An 8941-nucleotide genomic window follows, 5' to 3' on the forward strand; every position below is an offset into this window, starting at 1 on the left:
TATTTGAAGTAATTTAAGTACTAAAGCCTTATTTAACTGTAGCTGTTGTCATTGTTACAAATGAGGAACTCAGGGGGGTCTGAAAGTTTAAATAATGGGGAATGCAGCAAAAGCACCTTTCTAAGCTGGGAATGGTACTGTGGGGCCTGGACTTAGTCCCAGCTACTCAGGAGGCTGAGGCCAGGGGATCACTTGAGCCCACGAGTTCAAGGCCAGCCTGGGCAACATAGCAAGACCCCGTCTCTAAAAAAAAAAAAAAAAGAAGGAGAAGAAAGAAAAAAGTACCTTTTTAATAATGGGAAACTTTTAGTCACTTATGAAAATCGTCATAGAAGGAAAAGCACTGGTGATGATAGAGAAAATGGGCTTCTTTCATTTGTTGCCATTTCATTTTCCTCTCAATGCACCCCCTAACTCATGCTGTGCAAATTAGTCTATGGAAATTCTTATTTCACTCTTGTCATTTATCTGTCATGAACTGATTCCTATCACTGTGTATTTGAAAGACGGCTCTACAGTGGGTTTTCCTTTTCCTAAACATGACCCCTCTCACCACGAAAATTACAGCAAAGTTCAGACTTAGTATGGCAAATCTATTGCCCTGTTCACTAGGCGAATGTAGGAATTATATCCAGCAGACAAAGCTTTGAGCTGGTGATGGAAATCACGCTCCACCGCTCACACCCACCTGCTTCATGGTGTCCACTCATTCAGCGTGTTTAGGAACCGCCAGTCACAAGCTGGCTACCTGGCATGGCTCTGGTGTGCCTTGAGAAAATGGCGCAGTGTGGAGGTGGCTGTGCTGACCTCATGAGGGTGTGAGCCAGCATGAGGATGGCCTGCAGACCCACACGAATGGCAGAAGCCAGTGTGGCGGCCCCACATATTGTCCTCTTCCTTCTGGAAGACTCAGGTTGAACACTGCCCTGTGGGTCCCTGAGGCTGCCGTCCCTTTCCCGGGGTGTGTGGTAGAAAGTCGGAGGCTCTGCTGTCCCAGCCCTGACGTGAGTACCCACAAACAAGCACGGCGTTTCTCCAGCTTCGGGCCATTTAGTCCCTTCGTTTTATGCCAAATCAGAAACACAGCGTTCTCTCCTGTTCAGAGGGGAACAACAGAACACTTGGAGAACTTTCTTCCATCTGCTCATCACTAGAATGCTCTCATTGTCATTCCTCCTTTTTCTAAGGACAAGGAAGGAAAACTGCCTGCAGTGAAATCGCAAGTACTTTCTAGTCATTAGGTTTCGTAGGTCTTATCCTGGTAAGCCGGCACTTTTCCTTAATTACCAATCTTACCTACTGAGAGAAAGTCCAAATGACAACAAAGACGATTTTCCCACATGCTACCCCTCCAGATGTTCACTTTTCTTGAACTCACTTATAAGTTGCCTGTTTTTCTGAGTCTTTAAGAATACTCTTCCACAATTAACATTTGAAGGTTCTTAAACTAGTTTTCACATAATAGAAATTGCTCTGTAAGCCAGGAATAAATCAAGCACACAAAATAAATGCCTTTGATTTGCCTTATGATCTATAATACTGTTTGAAGACTACTCAAATACGCCTCCTCCTAGAACATTTCAGGTGGTTAAAAATAGCTTATTTAAATGCATGTCACATCCCTTCACACCCTACAAACAACAAGCCACACTTCTTCCTCAGGAACAGCAATATGCTGAAACCACCATCTCCCACAAGTTAAGTCCATTAAGAATTTTTCCTAAAACCTTCATTAGGCATGTGTGACAATGTCACCTGTGTGTCGTTTGCATATAAGGACGTAAAGTTTTGTGAGTCCTCCAGTTTTCAAATTTAAATTCTGTTATAATCCTTGGATTCCGGTGTCGGGTATGTATTGTCACTATTCCTGGCACATTTCCTAAGGGACGATGGAGCGTGTGGGGAGAAGGACAGTGGATGGACATGGCCAAGAACAGCAGTTTGATCAGAGAGGGATGTTTCCTTTCCATTCTGTTATAGTCTCAGCATCACAGAGCAGACGCCGTCTCAAGAGTTGACCTCAGACCCACTTATAGGCAGAACACACACTGTGCCATTCTGCTGAGTTAGTGTTTTTTCCTGCTGGAGATCCAAAGATAGAGGCTTGTTGGTGCCCCTTTCTAACCTGGTGAGCACCTCTGTGAGTAAGTGGAGCACTCGCTCTGGGTAGAGTGCAGTGGGAGAGGCTCCCAGAGATGGATAATAAAACCATAGTTTAAAAGATGACAGTGTAGCCAGGTCCAGTGGCTCACGCCTATAATCCTAGCACTTAGGGAGGCTGCAGCGGGCAGATCACAAGGTCAAGAGATCGAGACAATCCTGGCCAACATGGTGAAACCCTGTCTCTACTAAAAATACAAAAATCAGGAACAACGTAGAACATAGAAAAAATATTAGGAAGAACATAGCCTAGACACAGGCTTACACACGGGTCATCTGATTGATGACGGTAGTGGCAATGCAGTAGAATCAGGAAAACCTGGTCATTTAAATAAATGATGTCGGATCAACTGGTTAATCTTATGCAGACAAAATATGCCTTAACACCTAACGCACACCACACACAGAAATAAATTCTGTGTTGCAGATCTAAATGTAAAAGATTAAATACTAAGTCATCTAGAAGAAAACATAGGGCAATAGCCCAAAAGCACTAACCTTAAGGAAATAGGCTGATGAACTAGACTTAATTGAAATAAAAAGCTTTTGTTCATCAGAAGATCACATTGAGGTGAAAGGGCAAACTTCAGAGTGAGAGGAGACATGTAAGGCACACACTCAGCCATGTATAAAATGCCCTGCAAATCAATAAGAAAAAGACAACTCTCAAGAGATCGAGACCATCCTGGCCAATGTGATGAAACCTCAGCTCTACTAAAAATACAAAAATTAGCTGGATTTGGTGGTATGTGCCTGTAATCCCAGCTACTTGGGAGGCTGAGGCAGGAGAATTGCTTGAACTCAGGGAGGCGGAGGTTGCAGTGAGCTGAGATCACACCACTGCACTCCTGCCTGGATGACAGAGCGAGACTCCATCTCAAAAAAAAAAAAAAAAAAAAAAAAAAGAAAACTCAACAGAAAAATGGTCAAAGGACTTGAACAGGGACTGCACATAAGAATATACCCCAATGACCAATAAGCACATCAAAAGATGATCCACATCAACATTAAACCACAAAAAGACATGGCAACAAAACAACACACAATACCACAGGTTGATGAGGTTTTGGAACAGCTAAAACTCTTAACGTGCTATTGAGAGCATAACTTGGTACAGACAGTCCAGAAAAGTGTTTATCTTTGTCTCCTGTAGCTGAGAATTAGCATACCTTATGGCCCAGAAATTCCACTCCTGGGCATCATTCCAACAGAAATTCAGTATGACTGTGAATAGCAATGGTATTCCTAAGAACCCCAAAGCAGAAATTACCCAAATGTCCATTAACGGTAGACTGAATAAATGGCTGTGTATCCACAGAAGGAAATACTGTACAGCAAAGAAAAACACAAACCATTGTGACACATTGCATATGGGTGGATCTCACAAAAAATGTTAAATATATGAAAGCCAAATAAAAGAATATGATCCCATTTATATGGTCCAAAACAGCCAAGAGTAGTCTGTAGTGTTGGCAATGAGGAGGACAGGGGTCCCTTGTAGGGTGGTGACTAGAGGAGACATGAAAGAGGCTTCTGGAGAAATAGGAACCTTCTCCACCAGGGTGCAGGCTACACAAGTGTGTGAACTTCATTCTTACTGGCAAACGAATAATTTGTGCACTGTTCTTCATGTGTGTTAATTTTCAATAAAAAGTTTACTTTTAAAAGGTACATATTCTGTATAATTCAACCCAAAGACCACGTTTTGCTTAATGGAGAAACACTATATGTCTCTTCACTAATAATAATAGAAGAAAGACAAGGTTGCCCATATGTCCATATTCAACACTGAATTGGAGACATCCACCAATGAGCCAAACAAGAGAAAGCAATTAGAGGAATAATAACTGGAAATTGAAAGGTAAAAGTATCTCTGTTGATGACATGACTATGTATCTGGGAAACTAAAATTTGTGGGAAATCTACTATAAACAATAAAAGAACTCATTAAAAATAACAGAAATGGCTGGGTGCGGTGGCTCACACCTGCAATGTCAGCACTTTGGAGGCCAAGGCAGGCAGATCATGAGGTCAAGAGATCGAGACCATCCTGACCAACATGGTAAAACCCCGACTCTATTAAAAATCAAAAATTAGCTGGATGTGGTGGTGCGTGCCTGCAGTCCTAGCTACTCAGGGACAGAGTGAGACTCCATCTCAAAAATAAATAACTACATAAATAACAGAAACTTAGCATCCAGAAAACAATCGCTTTTATGTATTTAAACAATGATCAATTAGGAGATACAACAGATTCATAATATCAAAAATATTTTAAATCAAATAGCTAGACATAAACATAACATGAAATGTGTAAAACCTACATGAGAAAATTATACTCCTGAAGACACAAAAGTAGGTTTGATGAAAAGACATGTATTTTTTTGAATAGACAGACTCGCTATCTTAAAAACGTTGACTTTCCCTAATTCATGTATAAAATCATTGTGGTATTGGGGTTTGTTTTTTTCCTGGAGCTAGCCAAGTTAATTATAAAGATCATGTGGAAGAAATATCAAGCAAGAATACCTAGGAAACCCCTGTGGAAAAAAAGAGGAATATGTGTTGGAAGAGCGAGGTTACTAGATATTAAAACATAATGTAAAACCCTTATAATTGGAATAAGGTTGTATTGGTATATAAATAGGCCAATGAAATAGAATCAAAAATCTAGAAATAGAACAACCTATACAAGGAAATATACCATACTGTAAAGGTAATGTCTCAAAATCAATAAAGAGAAAAAGCAATTTTTAATGATGCTGTTTAAACAATTGAATAGCTATATGGGAAAAGATACAATTGAATCCGCTTATCACACTGTACAACAGGATAAATAGCAGAGTCAGCCATAAGAATCCCAGAGGAAAACATGGCTAAGTTACTGTATTACCAGGAAGCAGCAACATGACTCAAAATCCAGTATTAGTGAAAGAAAGATATTTATAAACTTGACTACATTAAAAAAAACTTCTGCATGGCAAAAAATAACATAAGCATGGAGATTAACAGAATAATAAAATAATATAAACAACTTTATGCCCCAAATTTGATAACTTGGATGAAATAGACCGATTCCTTAAAAGATACAATCTACCAAAACTCATACAAAGAGAAACAAATGATCTGAATAGGCCTGTATCTATTAGACAAATTGAATAATAATTAAAGATGTTCAAAAACAAAAAGCACCAAGCCCAGATGAATTTGCTGGTGAATTATACCAACATTTAAGAAAGAAATTATACCAATTCCTTGCAATCTCTTCCAGAAAATAGCAGAGGGAATACCTTCTAATTCATTCTGAGGCCAGCATTACCAACATATAATAGCCAGACAAATATTACAAGAAAACTACAGACCAATGTTTCTCATGAATATAGAAGCAAAAATTCTCAGCAAAATATTCACAAATCAGATCCAACAATGTGTAAAAAGAATTATACACCACAACTAAGTGGGATTTATTCTAGGTGTGCAAAGCTAGTTCAACATTTGAAAACTCAATATATCACATCAACAGCCTAAAAAAGAAAATCATGTAATCACATCAATAGATACAGAAAAGTCATTTGACAAATCCAACATCCATTCATGATAAAAACAGGAAACTAGAAATAGAGGAAAACTCCTTCCATTTGATAAAGAACATCTACGAAAAGCTACAGTTAAAATCATAGTTGAGAAACTAGAAGGTCTCCCACTAAGAACAGCAACAAGGCAAGGATGTCTGCTTTCCCTAACTCTAACCAACATCATACTGGAAGTCCTAGCTAATGCAATAAGACAAGAAAATGATATAAAAGATATGCAGATTGTAAAAGAGGAAATAAAACTGTCTTTGCTTGAAGATGACATGTTCATCTATGTAGAAAATCCCAGAGAACTAACAATAAAACTCCAGGAACTAATAAGGGATTACAGCACGTTTTCAGGAAACAAGGTTAGTACACAAAAGTCTATTGCTTTACTATCTATCAGCAATTAATAATTGAAACCTGAAATTAAAAACACAACACCAAAGACTCCCTTCTTGCTGTGCAGGGCATCTCTGAAAAAAAGCAGCCTGTCAGGGACTTATAAATAAAGCTCCCACTTTCCTGGGACAAAGCATCTGGGGAAAAGGGCAGTTGTGGGTTCCACTTCAGCAGACTTAAACATCCCTGCCCAGCAGCTCTGAAGGGAGCAACAGGTCTCTCAGCACAGTACTTGACCTCTGATTAAGGACAGACTGCCTGCTTAAGTAGCTCCTGACCTCCGTTTATCCTAAGAGACAACTCATACAGGAGAGTGCTGGCTGACATCTGGTGGGTACACTCTGTGACGAAGCTGCCAGAGGAAGGAACAGGGAGCAATCTTTGCTGTTCTGTAGCCCCCATGAGTGATTTCCAGGCAAGCAGTGTCTGGAGTGGACCTCTTGCAGACTTGCAGCAGAGGGACCTGACTACCAGAAGGAAAACTAAAAAAACAAATCAATAAATCCTGGAGCTGGTTTTTTGAAAAGATCAACAAAATAGATAGACTGCTAGCCAGACTAATAAAAAAGAAAAGACAGAAGAATCGAGTAGATGCAATAAAAAATGATAAAGGGGATATCAGCACCAATTCCATAGAAATACAAACTACCATCAGAGATTACTACAAACACCTCTATGCAAATAAACCAGTAAATCTAAAAGAAATAGATATATTCCTGGACACTTACACCCATCCAAGACTAAACCAGGGAGAAGTCAAATCCCTGAATAGACCAATAACAAGATCTGAAGCTGAGGCAGCAATTAATAGCCTATCTACCAAAAAAAAGTTCAGAACCACATGGGTTCACAGCCAAATTCTACCACACTTACAAAGAGGAGCTGATACCATTCCTTCTGAAACTATTCCAAACAATACAAAAAGTTTTTCTTTCTGTAAGTAGTTTTATGAGACCAACATCATCCTGATACCAAAACCTGGCAGAGACACAACTAAAAAGGAAATTTCAGGCCAATATCCATGATGAACATTGATGCAAATATCCTCAATAAAATACTGACAAACTGAATCCAGCAGCACATCAAAAAGCTTATCCATCAAGATCAAGTCAGCTTCATCCCCAGGATGCAAGGCTGGTTAAACCTACACAAATCTATAAATGTAATCCATCACGTAAACAGAACCAAAGATAAAAACCACATGATTATCTCAATAGATGTAGAGAAGGCCTTCAACAAAATTCAACAGCTCTTTAAGCTAAAAACTCTCAATAAACTAGGTATTGATGGAACGTATCTCAAAATAATAAGAGCTATTTATGTCAAACCCACAGTCCATATCATACTGAATGGCCAAAACCTGGAAGCATTCTGTTTGAAAACTGGCACAAGACAAGGATGCCCTCTCTCATTTTTCCTATGCAACATAGCACTGGATGTTCTGGCCAGGGCAATCAGGCAAGAAAAAAAATAAAGTGTATTCAATTAGGAAAAGAGAAAGTCAAATCGTCTCTATTTGAAGATGGCATGATCATATATTTAGAAGACCCTATCATCTCAGCCCAAAATCTCCTTAAGGTAATAAGCAACTTCAGCAAAGTCTCAGGATATAAAATCAATGTGCAAAAATCACAAGCATTCCTGTACGCCAATAACAAACAAACAGAGAGTCAAATCATGAATGGGAGAGTGAACTCCCATTCACAATTGCTACAAAGAGAATAAAATACCTAGGAATAAAACTGACAAGGGATGTGAAGGACCTCTTCAAGGAGAACTACAAACCTCTGCTCAACAAAATAAGAGAGGACACAAACAGATGGAGAAACATTCCATGTTCATGGTTAGGAAGAATCAATATCGTGAAAATGGCCATACTGCACAAAGTAATTTAAAGATTCAATGCTATCCCCATCAAGCTACCACTGGCTTTCTTCACAGAACTGGGGGAAAAAAAACACCTTAAATTTCATATGGAACCAAAAGAGAACCTGCATAGCCAACACAATCCTAAGCAAAGAAAAAAACAAGGCTGGAGGCATCACGCTACCTGACTTCAAACTATACCACAAGGCTACAGTAATCAAAACACCATGGTACTTGTAATAAAACAGATATAGACCAATGATACAGAACAGAGGCCTCAGAAGTAACGCCACTCATCTACAAGCACCTGATCTTTGACAAATCTGACAAAAACAAGCAGTGGGGAAAGGATTCCCTATTTAATAAATCGTGTTTGGAAAACTGGCAAGCTATAGACAGAAAGTTGAAACTGGACCCCTTTCTTACACCTTATACAAAAATTAACTCCAGATGGATTACAGATTTAAACATAAGACAGAATACCACAAAAACCCTAGAAGAAAACCTAGGCAATATCATTCAGGACATAGGCACAGGCAAGGACTTCATGACTAAAACACCAAAAGCATTGGCAACAAAATCCAAAAATAGACAAATGGGATCTAATTAAACTTAAGAGCTTCTGCACAGCGAAAGAAACTATCATTAGAGTGAACTGGCAACCAACAGAATGGGAAAAAGTTTTTGCAATCTACCCATCTGACAAAGGGCTAATATCCAGAATCTACAAAGGATTTAAACAAATTTACAAGGAAAAAAACAACCCCATCAAAAAGTGGGCAAAGAATATGAGCAGACACTTCTCAAAAGAAGACATTTATTCAGCCAATAAACATATGAAAAAAAGCTCATCATCACTGGTCATTAGAGAAATGCAAATCAAAACCACATTGAGAAACCATCTTATGCCAGTTAGAATGGTGATCCTTAAAAAATCA

Source organism: Sapajus apella, unplaced genomic scaffold (assembly GCF_009761245.1).
Source record: "Sapajus apella isolate SASKATOON/1434 unplaced genomic scaffold, GSC_monkey_1.0 scaffold30, whole genome shotgun sequence".
Taxonomy (NCBI): domain Eukaryota; kingdom Metazoa; phylum Chordata; class Mammalia; order Primates; family Cebidae; genus Sapajus; species Sapajus apella.